Source organism: Tiliqua scincoides, chromosome 2 (genome assembly GCF_035046505.1).
Source record: "Tiliqua scincoides isolate rTilSci1 chromosome 2, rTilSci1.hap2, whole genome shotgun sequence".
NCBI classification, from domain to species: Eukaryota; Metazoa; Chordata; class Lepidosauria; order Squamata; family Scincidae; genus Tiliqua; species Tiliqua scincoides.
The window spans coordinates 107,156,081-107,172,650 of NC_089822.1; the positions used below are offsets into that span (position 1 = coordinate 107,156,081).

The window sequence follows — 16,570 nt, forward strand, 5'->3', positions numbered from 1 at the left end:
GGAGCCCTAGAAGGAAAAGCTTATAAGTCTTCCAAGGATGTTTCACATAATGGTTGGCTGACCACTCCACCATTTAAGGCCTCTAAAGAAAGGCACACTTAACAGCAAGCAATTCCAAATACTGAACTCAGAGCTGGTCAGCTTCCAGCTGCTGGCTTCAGGTGAATCCCAGGTGAATTCTTGTTACAATTCTGAAAAATCTTAATTTCCAGTTAACAATTAAAAAGTATGGGGCGTTTGGCTTTACAGTTTTGACTATGGAGACAGCTTGACAGAAAAATGGCCATATGTCTCTGACAAGTAAGGGTTAGTATCCGGAAAGGAGGGGTGGGTGGGAGATCCCAATTCATTATGCTTTTCAAACCCTACAACGTATAAATCTGGTTAATGAGTGTTCATGTTGGATTTTTTCCACCAATAGAATTCTTCCTAAGAATACTGCAGTACAGGAATTCTGCAACTGGCTTCAGTCTCTGGTTGGCAACCTTCAGTCTCAAAAGACTACAGTATAAGCCTACAGCACCCGGTATTCCCAGGCGGTCTCCCATCCAAGTACTAACCAGGCCTGACCCTGCTTAGCTTCTGAGATCAGACGAGATCAGGCTCGTGCAGGGTAACAGTTGTTGTTTTAGTGCAAATGGCAATATAGCCTCTTATGCGCAAGTGAGCAACAACATCTTCTGTGTCAAGTTCACTGCAGTGAATGGGGGTGGCACAAATCATACCCTGTAGTACTCTTGTCTCCCTGCAGTTTATTTAAATGGATCATCCACAGGAGAACTCCCCACCCCGGATTTTGCCACAAAGTATAGCGAGCTTTAGTGAATCTCCATTTCATGATTTGTCTCTAGTGTGACTGCAAAATTATAATGTGAAATTTCACATGGAGCACACCCCCTCTTGCAGCAGCAATTGCACTTGGGTATTATTATTTCCACTCTTTTATGGCATTTCCTCATGTGTCTTTGGATAGTCTTTAACATCTATTCCGGCTTCTGCATTCTCCGCTTTCTTCATCTGGCTCACATCATCAAGACAACAAATGAAAATCCCTTCAAAAATACTATAAAACATTCTTATAACTAGAGATGCGTTTGCATTTCTGATGTAACAGGAAATGGAAATGGTCATGCTTAATTTGTACTATTATGAACATAAATGAATGCAATCTGTGGTTTGTAATGAAAGCAAAAGGTAGAATAATAGTTCAAGTTTCGGAGAAGTAATATTTAACCTCAAAACCACTCTTTAGTGACTCACCATCCTTCCATTCATTCCTGTGCTTACACACAGGAAACCACAGGGGTTCTCAAACCTTTTAGCCCAGGACCCCCTTTTTAGAATGAAAATCTGTCAGGATCCACTGGAAGTGATGACATTAATCTGGAAGTGGTGTAATGGCCGGAAGTGACATCATCAAGCAGGAAAATTAAAAAATTTAAAATCCCCCCCCCCCCATACAACAAAACCAAATATAATCAATGAGAGTAACAGCTCAATCCTGAGCTGCCTGGAGCTGCGGGACCCGGCGGCTCCATGGAAGGCCCCTGCTGGATCCAGTGCCTCCTGCGCTACCGCGGGAGGCTCCTCGGGAGAAGGGGATGTTTATCCCCTTCCCCCGAGTAAGGGAAGCAGTCCCGTAATGGGGCTACTCACTTTAGCAGTGACTGTTTGGTCTCCGCTAAAGTGAAGGCATTGTGTAGGGTGAGCAGCCCTACCCGAGCGCCCTGGATCCTGCAGAGCTCGGCTCTACTGATCCACCTCTCCCCCACCCCCGACACGCCTCCCCCCACACCCCTGGACACTGTCCATCTCCTGTTCCGCAGCCTGGCAGTCACAGAGCCCGGCTGTAAGCCCCGCAAACATGCCTTATGGTACGTTTGCGACTGTGGTCCGCACTGCGGAGGTGTGGCGCAGACCACAGGATTGGGCTCTAAGTAAGTAAATTAAAAGTTTAGAATAAGTTTAAACATTTATTTAAAATAAAGAACTGTCCTATTCCTCCCAAGAAGAACCCGCCTTACCCTACCAATCTGTTGCTGATCTGTTTTTTAAAAAAGTCCCCTCACATCCCACAGGCTGCAATCCTATCCACACGTACCCAGGAGAAAGCTCAATCTTGAGCTATGCGCGCTGGCCCTTGTGCCGGGTGAGCGCTGGTGGTAGCCCAGCACCAGCTGGCACTGGACTAGTGCTGGGTGGGCGCCCAAGCTATGCTGCTCAGTGGTCTCCGAGCAGTGGAGAGGTAAGTGAAGGCATGGGGGGAAGCGGTGAGGAGGCGTTCTGGGGAGAGGGGAGGCAGGCGGAGGACAGGAAGAGGGTGGGGAGGAGGTGTTACAGCGAGGTGGGGAGAGGGCAGTGCGAAGGCATGCTGGGAGAGGGAGCGGGGAGCGAGGGAGGCAGGACACAGAGGCACTTGATTCACCATCAACCTTTTGATTGGCAGTGAATCGAGTAGCCCCATTGTGGGGCTGCTCTGTTTACCCAGGGAAAGGGGACGAAAGTCCCCTTCTCCTGAGGTGCTGGCAGCGGCTGCCTGGAGCACATAGGATGTGGCAGCAGCCATTTTCAGCGCCGCCGCAGCCCCGCAACCCAGGCAGCTCAGGATTAGGCTGCCAGTCACCAAAGGGCTCACAGTCTAAAAAGAGGTGCAGAAAAGACCACAGCAACAACCCCTGGCTACCCATGCAATGCTGCGGTAAAGAGAGACAGTCCTGTGCTAAATATAAGAAGGCAGCACTATAAAAGGTGCCTCTATGCCCAATTATTTATGCACATGTGTCCTACTATTGAACTGTGGCCTGATTATTCTTTGCTTCCATAAGTAAATTGGTTGACACTGTCCAGGCTCTCCGCTGGAACCTAGTTTGCTGCCAACACCTTCCACGCACTGAGACTCAATTTCTCAGGATACGCCACAGTTACTGTAAAGTGAGAAATAAGTGGAATTGGTGCAAGATCTGTACACCTCTTTCAGGTGCCGTACTGGGGTTTTCCAACCTGACCATGCTCTCCTTGCAGTAATTAGAATCTAAAAAGCAGATTTATGTGGGAATTTATTCAGTGTAGCCAGAGGAAGAGGGCTTGTAAGACATTTGAGAAAAGAACCCAAGAAGTAGCATGCTGTTTTCTCGTTGCGAAAAAGAATCATGGACCATTTTAGAATACAAACGCATAAAAGTGTCAAAGTGTGGTTTGGAAATATTCAAGGGGATAAAATAACAGAGCACAGCAGAGCATTTTCTGTGTTGACAGAGCAATTTGCATCCGTTCTCGCCATAAACAAGGGCAGCAGCAGCAGCAGCAGTCCAAGGCAGATTTTCTCTTGGGGCTACTAAACATCTGTAAAAGTGTCACATGTGCAAAAAGGATGCCATAAACATTTACTAGGCCTATTGAGCAAGAAATACTAATTTCAACACCATTTTGAAGGCTGTTGCATATTATGAACCTTAAGGATACAGGCTAGCAGAAACCCCAAGTCGTTATGTACTTTGGATACAGTTCCTCCAAGGTTGAATTTACATTCATAGCAAGGAGAGTTTGGAAGGAAGTCCACATAGAAATACATTTACTGAGCATTTCTTTATCAATTAGGCTTGAAAGAAGCAGGGCAGCACTTCCTCTAGTCTGATTGTGATGGAAGTGGGGTCTAGGTCATGAAACTTAGGCCACAATAAAACTATTAGCCTTTAAGTTATCATAAGACTTTTGTGTGTGTGCGTAAGTGACAGAACCATTACATCCATTTTAAGATTTTATTTATTGTGCTTGTTTTAATATCTTTTTGTTTTGTTTTTAATGTGATTTTATGGCTGTATTTCTGATTTGTTGTCGTGTGCCACCTTGGGTTCCTTCAGGGAGAAAGGCAGCATAGGAATACAGTAAACAAACAAACAAACAAAAAAAATCCTGGACAACTATGTCCCCATCAAACCTGTCCCAGTATTGGATATTAGCATCCATTCATTTTGTGTCCCAGACATTTGTATCACTATATATATTTCTATTAGATGTACTTTTTATTTTTTTTTAAAAGCAAAGGTACGGTTAGGGTTAGGGCTGGGATAAGAGGCTTAGAATTTATAACTTGGGGGTTGTTGCCCAGTTACAGTGGAATGGCAAAGACTGGCACACATCTGACAAGAACACAATCCTCCAGGATGCAAATACTTTGGCACAATGTGCACGTGTGTGCTTACAAGGTAACACAGCTACCCCTCTGGAATTTCTCTGATGCTATGGCTAGCCACAATTGTGAATTAATGGAGAATCAAGCTCCTGAATCATACCAAAGGGTTCTGTTTACCTTCAGAGCATTGTTGTTTGATAACCAGAAAAAATCTTCTCTGGTTCTAGTTCAGGCTATGCCTGGTGCAGTTACCCTGTCCAGTGGTGTAGCTCCTTAGAGCCACATGGTACCATGTGGTACCGGGTGGCACTTTGGGTCTCCCCTGGAGGGGCAGCAAGTTCTCCTGCCCACCACCTCCTAGCAGTTTGGCCCACAGAGCCTTTAGCCACTGGCTGTGGGAGCAGCGGGCAATAGGACTTGCCTGCCACCTCTGCAGCAGTCAGTCGCTTGGAGCTATGTTGCATGCTTCCAAGAAAGCTGGCAGCATATTCCAAGGTACGCAATGTCCTTCAGCACTGGCTGAAGCTTCCTCCTCTACTGCAGCCAGTCTCAACACGGTTGCACTCAGAGCAATGCTGCCCACTTCAGAAGAAGCGAGTGGCATTGCTCTGAGGTGCGATCACTGGGAGTGAAGGCCGCTCCTTCTGCCAAAATGGTCACCTTTGCTCCCAGTGAGCATGCTGAGACGACTGGCTATGGAGGCGACAGGCAGTTTCTTCTCCCTGCAACCATGCTTGGAGCGAAGCCAGCCGCTTTGGAAGAAATGGCCAGCTTTACCCCAGTTTCCAGAAGTGATTGTGGTGATGTCACCATGTCATCACAGTTACTTCCGGGGCAGCCAGGGGGCCCTTCCCTGCAAAGGCTTTTGCAGCCGTAACTGGCTCTGAAGACAAGCGGGAGGAGGCCCTTTACACAGGCACCCCTGTGCTTGAAAAGCTTAGTGTTTTGTTCTCCCTCCAGGAACACCAGTGCTCAGGCCATACAAAGGAGCATAAGGTTGTTGACAATAAATGCCTAACCAGGGGGCCATGGAACCTTACAGTCTGGTGGAATAATGCAAAAAGTCACACCTCTACCACACAGCCACTGAGAGGAATTTTATCAGGGGGTACAATGTTTTGTTCGGGCCCCTTTCCTTCTCAAATGTGAATTTGGTTCCCAGGCCCCCTTGTATGACTTTTATGGCCCCTTTTATGACTGGCTCCTAGGCCCCCCTTTTTTACCCAAGGCCCTGGTACAATGTATCCCCTGCACCCTCCTGAGAACATAAGAAGAGCCCACTGGATCAGGCCAAAGACCCATCCAGGCTGGCTTGAAGGAGCACACAAGACAACAAGACACTTGCATCCTGTTGCCACTCCCTTGCACTTGGCATTCTGGGGCTATTCAGAGGCCCCGCTCTACCCAGTTCATCATTTGGGAATCTACTTAAATTCCTAGGCAGATGCTAAGCTGCATTTTAACACCATGGCGTACTCCAGGCTACATGTCAGCCATCGGCACAAGGCAGCAGTAACAATGGCTAAGCAGAAACATCATGAAACTCAAGAAGGCACAGCTACCTCAAAGAGGCACGGAACAATTAAGCCTGAAAGTGTGAAATTCATGCTCACTTCCAGAGAGAAAACCGATTCCTGCTTTTTTTTTTTTTTAAAAGACTGACAGTCTTTCCGTATGGCCTTGCACTTTATTTGTCGAAAAACAGCTGTGGAAATAATTACAAACATCCTTCCAGGAATTCATGCGTGAGGCCCAGATGTGGTCCTCTCCACCCGCATGCCCTTTTGATAGCTAGCACTGGGTGTCATTGACTAATAGGACTCCCTGAAATTTCGGCACTGGTAATCCTGCTGTGAGAGTTTGGCTAAGAGATGAACTAGATGCTACTTACCAGAAACAGGGAGCTGGTGCCATTCCAGATTTTGATTTAGAGACATTAACTAATCTGACACCATGTCTCATATTCTACCAAAAATAATTATCCTCTCTGTGGTATTACAACTATAGTTTAGCAGTCATGGAAAATATACTGTGACAGCTTGTATCTTAAGTTCATTTCTGCAAGTGGAGGGAACTGAGTTGTGGGGGGGAGGGCCCTTTAATATAGTGCTATTTTGAGGATCCCTTCCAATCCCTTTAGAGTAGACTGTTGGTGGACGCACAGGGTTGCCACACAGAGGAGGCCATAGGGAAGTTCAGTTCAGCTATAGCAATTTTTCGGTATTTCCCTGTCCCTGCTTCAAATAACTTACTGATCCTGGGGGTTGGGTCATGCACAGCACATATTACATCATATGCTACATTACTGGGAGGAGGGGTGAAATAAAGTACTGAGTGACGGCAGCTCTCTGTTTCTTGGGCCACCTTGAAAGCAAAGAATGCCACAGAGATAACTTTTCAAATATGGTCCTGGCATATTATCAAACTTTTTTTTTTTTAACATCTGTGGGAAGTGAAGGCCCATTGCTCAAGTATCCAGCTCAGCAATTTTTAACCCCAGTGCCATGGCACATTCAAACTCTTCTCTTCCTGAACTTGCATCCTTGCTTATAAAACTAAGCAAGATTTTGTTATTGTTTTGAATCATCCCAGAAAGCTTGGAAATGTGGATAGACCTCCTGAAATATGTTCATCTCTGTGGTCTCAGAGAATGGCTAAAAATCCCTGAACAGAACTGTAAACAATTTTTAAAAAAAATCTAAATTTGATTCAAAATTATAAGTTTGAATTTTAACATTTAAATATGTCATCAACAGATATTTCTTGATTAAAAATCATCTTAGGCTGCAATCCTATCCACACTTACCTGGGAGTAAGCTCCATTGATTATAAGGATTGGGCAGTTGATTTATTTGTACCTCCATAAACTTAAGCAACATGTTAACATAATGGACTAATAAGGAATGTGTTTATTAGTAATCCATACTTTCCCTCTTTCTGTTCCTTTCAAAAGAAAAAAAAAGACATTTATTAAAAGTTGGTATGTAAATAGGGTTGCATAATTATTTAAGTGGATGCTTCCTTGTTAGGTTTTTTTATCTATTTCCAGTTTTCAGATTTTCATACTCTTAGGGCTATGTGACTTTAGGTGATCTAAGGACAACTACAGCCATTTGCAGATCTCATCTAGCCAAGATCCTGTGGGTGTTCTATCCTATGATTAATACTTGAGACATTTGGTTTTGTGGCTTAGAATTTCTTTGTTACTGTGGGATAATTCTTCTTTTAAATCATGCAATGATATAATAACATGATCATGGGTGGGAATCAGGTCAACTTTGCCATTCTTTATTCTTAACTATAACTAGAGTTTGCCCTCTATTATAATCTGGATAATGTTATAAACAAAAATGTGCTTAAAATCTCAAAATTAGATGACTACCAAAATATTTCTATGTCTTCAGAACAATGCATATTGTTCTGCGTATGTACTCTTTTCTGACACACTAGTGAATTGTGAATAAATGTTTATCGAACACATTCTTCTGAAAGCTGGCAAGGAAAGAGAAAATGAAGACAAATAAACAGAAAATGGATGAAGGCCCACTGAAAAGACTCTCCTTGCAGAAAAGCAGAAAGAATGTAGGGTTGGGGGAATTCTATGATCACACTATCGAAATTTGGCATGACTCTTGAGCTACAGAACATGTTATCAACTGCCTCTTGTCCATATCATTGAGGGTTATGAGCCTTGCCAGGGCCTTTGTCCTGTGGTGCTTGCGGTTTTAAAATTTTGATCTTGGAAAGGCTTATCCCAATGCCTTCAGCAAAGCCCACTGTTCACTGCCTGCCATGGGGTTTGTGAGACCACACGGACCAGGCAGCAGCTGGGATCCTTTGGGAACTGTATGGTCTATTAAATTGTTGAACAGCTGCCTCTGGGGAGCAACATGGAGTGAGTATGAAGGTATGGAGCAGTGGCATAGCTAAGCCTTCTGGCATCTGGGGGCACAAAATCAAATTTAATAACTCCTTGGGGTGTTTAACACCCTTGGCATCCAGGAGGTGGTCTGAGGTGTGGGGAGACCATGTGCGGGCTTCCTGTGCCTGAGAGGTCTTCTTAAACATACTTCTGGTGTGGGTAGGCCACTTTTTATTGCTTGGGTCTGCCATCAGGGTTATGAGTTGGCACCCCCCCCAAAAGGTGTGGTACCCAGGTCAATGTACCCACCAGCCCCATTCCTTAGCTCTTAGCTTAGAGGGCACCCCTGTGTGGTGAGCTGAGGTGAGGGAACATCTAGGGGGATCCCTGTCTACTGACAAAATGACAACAGGTATGATTGGTTTGACGTTTTTATTGAGCTGTATCTGTGATACAGCAGCATCTGAAAGAGAAGCACAGGATGGATGGAGTTGCCAACTATCTCCTCCCAGCTGGCTTACTGTGCGCTGGAGGTTCTCCAACAGATAGCCAACTGACATCTGTCCAGGTGTGTGCAACGCTACAGGGGCCTGACCAGAAGGTGTAGGTCAGCAACCCAGTGGCATCGCTAGGGGGGTGCAGGGGGTGCGGGCCGCACTGGGTGATGCGCACAGGGGGGTGACATGCACTGGGGGGGTGACATGCTAAAAGCGCGGTGGTTAGGAGTAACCCCATCATAGTATATACTGTTGGATGCAGAATTTTGAGCAGAACGCAATGCAAAAACCCAGAGTGAAATATCTCCTTTCTATCAAAAGTTATGGCCAAAAAACTGGAGAACAAAAAATGCGTGGATCCCTATGGAAAATGAAAGTGAGCCGCATCGTGTGTTCGCGAGTAAACGAACTTGCCTTAGTCCATCGGAAAAGGCAGGCTGAGAGGAATCCAATGACACCAGAATAGTCCTGATCCAATGAATGCAGCCCCCAAAAACACCTGAGAAGGAAGTCCCTCCCTCCAAGCAGGTGAAAGTATTGAGCCCTATGGAAAACAAAACTGAGCCTCACAGTTGCGTTTACTCGCGAGTAAGCAAACATGCCTTGGTTGGTGTGGAAGATCAGGTGAAGGAGAGTGCAAAGATACCAGAATGGTCCTGATCCTATGTACCTGCAGCTAAACAAGTGCTCCAGAAGGCAGCCTTCCCCCCCCCCCGCCCCTCTAAAAAGGATCAAAACAGAGGCTTCAGCTGATAAGATGAACTTTTTTGAGACCTGCAAAGCCAGGTGGATCCTGACAGTGATCTGGTTTAAACAGAAGTTCTTAAATTGAACTGGGCACTGGGTAGGGCTGAAAACCTTACTGGTTTTGGAGGGGGGGGAGGTGTTATTGCAGGCAGGCTACAGAGGAAATTCACTTGGTGGACCAGGGCTGGCTTCTGCTTATTTAATTATTTGTTTTACTTTAATTATTTATACTTATTTATTTTAATTTGCCTGATGATGTCACTTCCACCATGACATCACTTCTGGTGGGTCTTGGACAGATTGTCATTCTAAAAAGTGGGTCCCAGTGCTAAAAGTTTGAGAACTGCTGCAATAAGGTGTTAGTAAGTTGACACCCTGGGGTACGTGTGTGTGTGTGACACCACTAGTGACCAAAATCACTAAAATCACATTTTGGAGGAATAATAACAAAGAAAATCGTGTTATATATCAATCAACATGTAATTTCATGCAGAATGCAATGAAACAAACCGAACTGACATATCTGTGTTCTATCAAAAGGTACAGCCAAAAAACCAGTGGGGGTGGGGCAATGGTACATCACCACGCCCACCACTTGGGTTGTTGCCCTGCCCACTGCATGAGGGGGTGACGCGCTGGCATCCTGCACCGGGTGACGCGAACCCTAGTGACGCCACTGCAGCAACCTCACTGAAAACTGGTGATCCAAGGCAGTTATGGGACTACAATTTATATTTGAAAATGGAAGGCTGTGTGTGTTATACCTGACCTAGGTCAGCTATAGTGTGCACAGAACATTGTTCTTTTGGGGAAAAATACTGAGTTTTCTCTGGACAGAAGTGCTTGCTCAAGGCAGCTTCAAAATAAACTCATTTTCATCACTGAGTCTGAGGAAGACTTCTGTGAAATTTGGAAAGTAGTAGCTCATTATTTTGCCATTTTCCCCTTTATTGCAGAGTGTTTTAAATCTCTAAGCAAGCATGAACAGCAGTTTCTCCAGAAAAAAACCCACAAGCACGCTTGCACAGTCCAGGCTACTCCCAAGCTGATTATGTAATCTTTTGTATCTTTTCCATGTCTCCAGATTTTGTGGTTCACAGCAATGTTTCTTGACTGCTGTAGGACAATGCCTAAAGAGGACCAGGAAGGCATGTGTTCAGGGTCACCAGGTGAAGTCTGATTCAGACTATCCCTCAGTAGTGGGGTTTCTCTAGAAAATACACTTCTCATTGACTGGGACACGCAGAGCAGTGATGTATGGTGAGGTCAATGGTTGGGGATGTACTTGCTGTGATGATGCAAAGCATTCTAGGGCGCTACCTGGAAGCTGCAAGGCATTCTGGGGAGCTGCCCAGCTGCAATCGAAAGGGGAAGCTGAGCTCTTTGCTGCCACACCTCTCCCCTCTCCCTATATAGTAACAGGCACCATGCCCATTACTATACAGGGAGGGATGAGAGGTGCAACAGTGATGAGCTCAGCCTCCCCTCTGATTGTGCAACCCCCCCCCCCAAACTGGGTGAACCATGAGCAATAAGCTTGTACCTCAGGCATGCATTTATTGACCATGCTTCACCGAGTTTCTGAGGGGTTCCACAATCAGAGGGGAGGCTGAAATTTTCCTAATAGGGTAGAACCTCCAAAGCTGACCACCTCTCTATATTGACCACCTCCGTAAGTTGTATCTTCACCACTTCGACCATTGCACAGAGTATTGATTTACCCTCTGTAAGTTGCCCACTGAACGCGATACTGTGGGCCTGCGTTTTGTCTGGTTTGTCCCATCTTGGAAAAGCAAGAAGCCACACGACAATCCCTCCCCTACGCCTGCTAGTGCTACTTAGCAGGTCCACATTAACATTAATCAATCTGTTACTTTAGATTTCTTTAGATTCTTATTGACCATGCTTCACTGAGTTTCTCAGGGGTTCCACAATCAGAAGGGAGGCTGAAATTTTCCTAATACAGTAGAACCTCCAAAGCTGACCACCTCTCTATATTGACCACCTCTTTAAGTTGGCCTAATTTTCACAGTATGGACAGACACTGCATATACACTATGGGAGACCAACCTCTCTATATTGACCACCTCTGTAAGTTGTATCTTGACCACTTCGACCATTGCACAGAGTATTTTTACCCTCTGTAAGTTGCCCACTGAACGCGATACTGTGGCCCTGTGTTTTGTCTGGTTTGTCCCATCTTGGAAAAGCAGGAAGCCACATGACAATCCCTCCCCTACGCCTGCTAGTGTGTGAAAGGGTTTTTATAGGTGGGCACACTGCACATAGCCGACAGACCTACGCCGGCTGCCGATTGTACCTAGACATGTACCAAGTTGTGAGGGACATGAGGTTGCTTGTGCATAGTGAAGCCACTGTACTTTCACTTTGGTTCCCATCACCAGTGCATTACTTTACACTTATATTGAAACACAACTGCTATTCTCCTGGTTTGGAGAGATCCTTCTGGAGCACTTCACAATCCCTTCTGGCCTTCACCACTCAGAAAAGTTTAGTGTCATCCACAAACTTGTCCACCTCCCTGCTTATCCCTGTTTCCAGGTCATTTATGAAGATGTTGAAAAGCACCAGTCCCAGGACAGATCCTTGAAGCACTCCACTTTCCACCTCTCTCCACTTTTTTTGTCAATTGCCCATTGACACCCACTCGCTGTTTCCTGGTCCTCAACCACTTCCCAATCCATGAGAGAACCTGTCCTCTTATTCCCTGACTGTGGAGTTTTCTCAACAGCTTTTAGTGAGGGACCATATCAAACACCTTCTGGCATTTAGTGAATCTGAGGAGACCCAGTGGAGGCCAGGCAGCCTAAGTAAAAAAAGTGTTATTTTTTTCCCCATCTGTTGGGGCTATGTAACATGCTACATGCTATGGGCTGGCAAGGGATAGCATTGGTCTGCCTGTCTGCTATGAAACCAAGCATTTTTTTTTTAACTTACAATTTTTTTTAAGCTTATGAATTTTCAGGGGTTTTTTCAAACACTGATTGTGGGCTGTTTATTCTCTGTCTCTTGATATAGATATAGATGATATAAATTGTAAGCATCACAAGAGGATCAATTCTCATTGATATTTGCAATAAAACTTTTTAAAAATCCAATCTAAATAATAACTTGGCCTTGCATTTGTTGTCCTGGGAGCTAAACACAATAATATTTAAGTGCCTTTTTCCCCTGTATGTTGACCACCTGCCTATGTTGACCAATTTCCTCCATTGTCTTGGGTGGTCAACTTAAAGAGGTTCTACTGTAGTTATTTTTATTGGAGTATCACATGTGAGGCTCTGCCTCCCCTGATCGCATATCCTTGACACAGAGCTATGCAGAGTATTCATACCATTTTCAGTGATTTCAAAATATCCTAAGATCTAGGCCTCTGATGCCAATTTTATGCTTCAGCACCTAGGTCTTGCTCAGGAATGGAAGAGCAATCAGAATGCATTCCAAGGAGCTCTCCTAATTCAAAGAGTGACATGCTCACTGACATTGAAAATACTTTTCCTATGTTCCAAGGCACATACAGGTGTGGGAGCATTTGAATCTATTTCTGACATGAGTCCATCAGATGTCCCCAATGGTGATGATACTAGAGCAGATGACTTGAACCATGGTTGGACATGCGTTCAGAAATCCTTATGGCTGCATGCACCCTACCAATGAGTAAGTGATTTTCAATGGCAACTGCACTTCTGAGGAAGAGGCTGAATCAGGCCAAACCAGTTGCCTGTGAAGCATGCTTAGCTGGGATTCTAAGGAAACTGTCCTGTTGTAGTGGATATATACTGCACTGAAGAACAATCAGAAGACATGGAGGTGATGTAAGACATAGGGAGCATTTCTTCAGACTTGGGAGCAGCTGGTTGTGTTTGTGGTTTTCTGGAGAAACTTATTTGTGCTTGCTTTCAGCCAAAACTGTGTGTAAACTTTTGTCCCGGGCATTCATTTATTTGCAGAAGTTGCATTTGGAAAATAACAACAGGGATATCTCCAAACTGCAACAATAATATCAGAAAGCAGCTGTAAGCAGCTTCAAAGGCACATCAGGCCCAGAGACTTCCATTACAGGTTGTAGATTTTCATAGATGAAGCCTCTGTAAAGAAAGCATGCACAAAACTGCAGATGGAAAAATAATACAAACATACTTTGACCAAATCGGTCTGGGATAACTGTACTATAAATACCCTGCTAACTGGGTAATGAGGAACCTTTCAAAGTGGTGCTCCTCTTACATTTAGCAGGGGGAGAGCAACTGTCCCTGCCAGTAGCGGACCTCCCCAGCCCCGCACCCCAGGGCTACAGTCTGCGATGGCGCCCTCGAGGGGTCCTACTGCCCCCACATGCAACTCCTCCCCCCGCCACTTACCTGGAGTGCATGGTGCCTCATGTGACTCCAGGACGTGTCAAGGAAGCCTCCTGAAGGTTCCCCAACACTTTAAACTGTGCTTCTGGCAAACCAGAAGCACTGTTTCCAACCCCGTTGGGAGACTCAGGGCGCAATCCTAACCCATTTTCCCACACTGACATAAGGGCAATGCAACTTCGAGGTAAGGCAACAAACATTGCCATACCTTGAGGAGGCCTCCGTAACTGCCCCCCCCAACTGCAGGATGCAGCACATGCCCCACTGGCACAGCTATGCCAGTGCTGGAACATTGGTTAGGATTGCGCCCTCAGAGAGGCTAATGTGGGGTCCTAAAGGTGTGTAAGGCTCTGAGTCTGGGGCATTTGCTCCAACAAGTGAATGGGAGGTCTGTCACTGGTCTCTGCTGAGTGGGAGAAATCTAGTGGGATTTACTCTGTTTACTGTTCTAGGATACTGTTTGCAAAATGCATTGTGAATGTTTTTCTTAAGTATAAGCCCAATATAAGAACCTCAGGAAGAAATATTGGTGATGGCATAAACTCCTAGCAGCCAGTAGCCTTGGTAGATCTGATGCTTCCACTCAGACTCTGAGATACTGCTGCTGCTGCATATATGAAAATATTTCTAGTGACTTTCAATGGAAGCCAGAACAGCCCACCTGATTTTAAATGGGCATGAATGAGTCTGTAGTCTTCTTAATTTAGGTTGCCATTGCAGGCTGAAATGAGTGACCCATCTTACTTAGCAGGTCCACATTAACATTAATCAATCTGTTTCTTTAGATTGCCCTGTTAGACCTACTTAGATCTTAAAAGCTTATCTCTGGCACACAATTATCAGCCAGATTCTAACAGTGATGTCTGCCTTCTCACATTAATCAGAGCTGCAGGATTGAAAAAGATATCCAAGGGATTCTTGAAGAAGGACCTATCAAACGTCATCGGACTGATTAACGAACCTGTTTAAAAATCCTCTTTGAGGACTATTTGTACAATGGAACATTGGGAACCGAGATGCAGAGAGCATAACGCAGCAAGGAATATATGTTTGGAAATGTGCACTGCGGCACACGCTTTCCTCATTCCCTTCAAAGCCTGCTGAACTACTTGCCAGGAAGACCCATCATATAACTTTCTGTTGACAACTTCAGCAATTTGCAGTGAGTGAATATGCTGACTGGCCAAAGTTTTGCATCTGCCTTAGACACATGTCTATACATTATGCCATATCTTATATCATAGCACTTAACTTTTCAGTGCTGTTTGATTCACTTGGCTACTCCCTTTCAACTCTGTTTTTCATGCGGAAACCTGGGCTGCAGGATTCCACATTGCTAGGGCCCATTAAACACAGCTGAAGTGAGAGAGAGGCAAGGCAGGGAAAAATATGGCCTTAGGTGACTATGAAACATCATGTTCATAAAAATGTACCTGGAGGGCTCAAGTAGTAAGAGGCAGAGTGTCCAGCCACAGAAGGCCGATGTGAGGCTATTTAAATGGTGGCAGAATGGCTGGTTCCTTGAAGAAGACATCATTCTGTCCAAGCTGTTATGGGAATCTGCTGCCCTCAGTGAATTCAACATCTCACAGTTGCTTTGCATCTACCTCCATCTTGCTTCGGAGTGGGGCGATTTGTGGAACAATGGACAGTGCTGAGTAACTATAAAAAGAGCAACTTGAGTGAAAAGAACCAATTAAAAAAATATATATATCTATTTGGTCCAAACTGAGTGTTTACTGCTTTGGACTTCAGTTGCTTTGGATGTCTTCTTACAGGAGCCTCAGGAAAAATAGTCACAGTTAAATTCACCACAGGGAACAGTTTCTTACACACGCCTCAAGGGAATGCAAGCTGTTGTCTTGGCAGGGGCAGCAGAAGGAACAAAAGGAAGCCAATACTCCTCAACATGTTTTCTTGGACAGTAAAGACACTGAGGTCTGGGAGACATCCAGGCACCTGCATCTTGCCACTTACAAATCCAATGAATTAAGCAAGATATTAACTCACTTTTCCAGAATATTTATGAACTAGACTGCAAGAGCTATTCACAAAATAGGGGATCAGCCAGGCACACCCATCAAACCTTAAGAGGCTCTGATTCCACAGAACGAATGTGATCATATTTTTCAGCTCTTTGTCCCCCACATCCCTGCGTTCTGTGGTGCTGGAACAGTCATAACTTTAACTTTCTCACCTATAACCTTCTCAGAACTCAAGTATTGCTTCCACACTAGCTCCGAATATCGTTACTTCACTCAGTTCTGATGAAGAAGCCAGCCAAATGATTGCATTTTTCCACGCTGTCCTCCCTTCTTTTAAAAGACCTGGCTTGTCGCAGTTCTCTGGAGCACAACACTTAGCTTTCCCATATGGACCGGCAGAATGTTCTTGATGCCGCTTTGCAGTCCATGAGACAGTCAGGGATTTGTTGGTGCTTCCCCATTTGGCGACATTGCTTGTCTTGATGGCCTCACTGCACTGCCAGTCTGGCCCGCCACTTTGGGCCCAATCCTATCCAATTTTCTAGTGCCGGTGCAGCTGTGCCAATGGGGCATGCATTGCATCTTGTGGTGGGGTAGCAGTCACAGAGGCCTGCTTAAGGTATGGGAATATTTGTTCCCTTACCTTGGGGCTGCACTGTGGCTGCATTGATGCTGGAAAATTGGATAGGATTGGGCCCTTTATCATTTGCAACTGAAACCTTGGCGTCTGCAGCTGCATTTGAAAAAGTCCACGCAGACACATTTACTGATTGTAAAGTAGGTGTTACCGTTGGCGCTTCTTCTGCTCACTGATTACTTGAAAAATATGCAAACCGCTCTTCTCCACCTTCTTTATAAGAACATAACATAAGAACAGAAGAACAGCCCCACTGGATCAGGCCATAGGCCCATCTAGTTCAGCTTCCCGTATCTCACAGCGGCCCACCAAATGCCCCAGGGAGCACACC

The 16,570-nt window shown here is 45.2% G+C and overlaps 1 pseudogene; it reads right to left on the bottom strand.

Moving 5' to 3' along the window:
* Positions 1-511: 511 nt before the first annotated feature.
* LOC136643140 (5S ribosomal RNA) lies at positions 512-628 on the bottom strand (annotated as a pseudogene).
* Between the last annotated feature and the right edge of the window lie 15,942 nt (positions 629-16,570).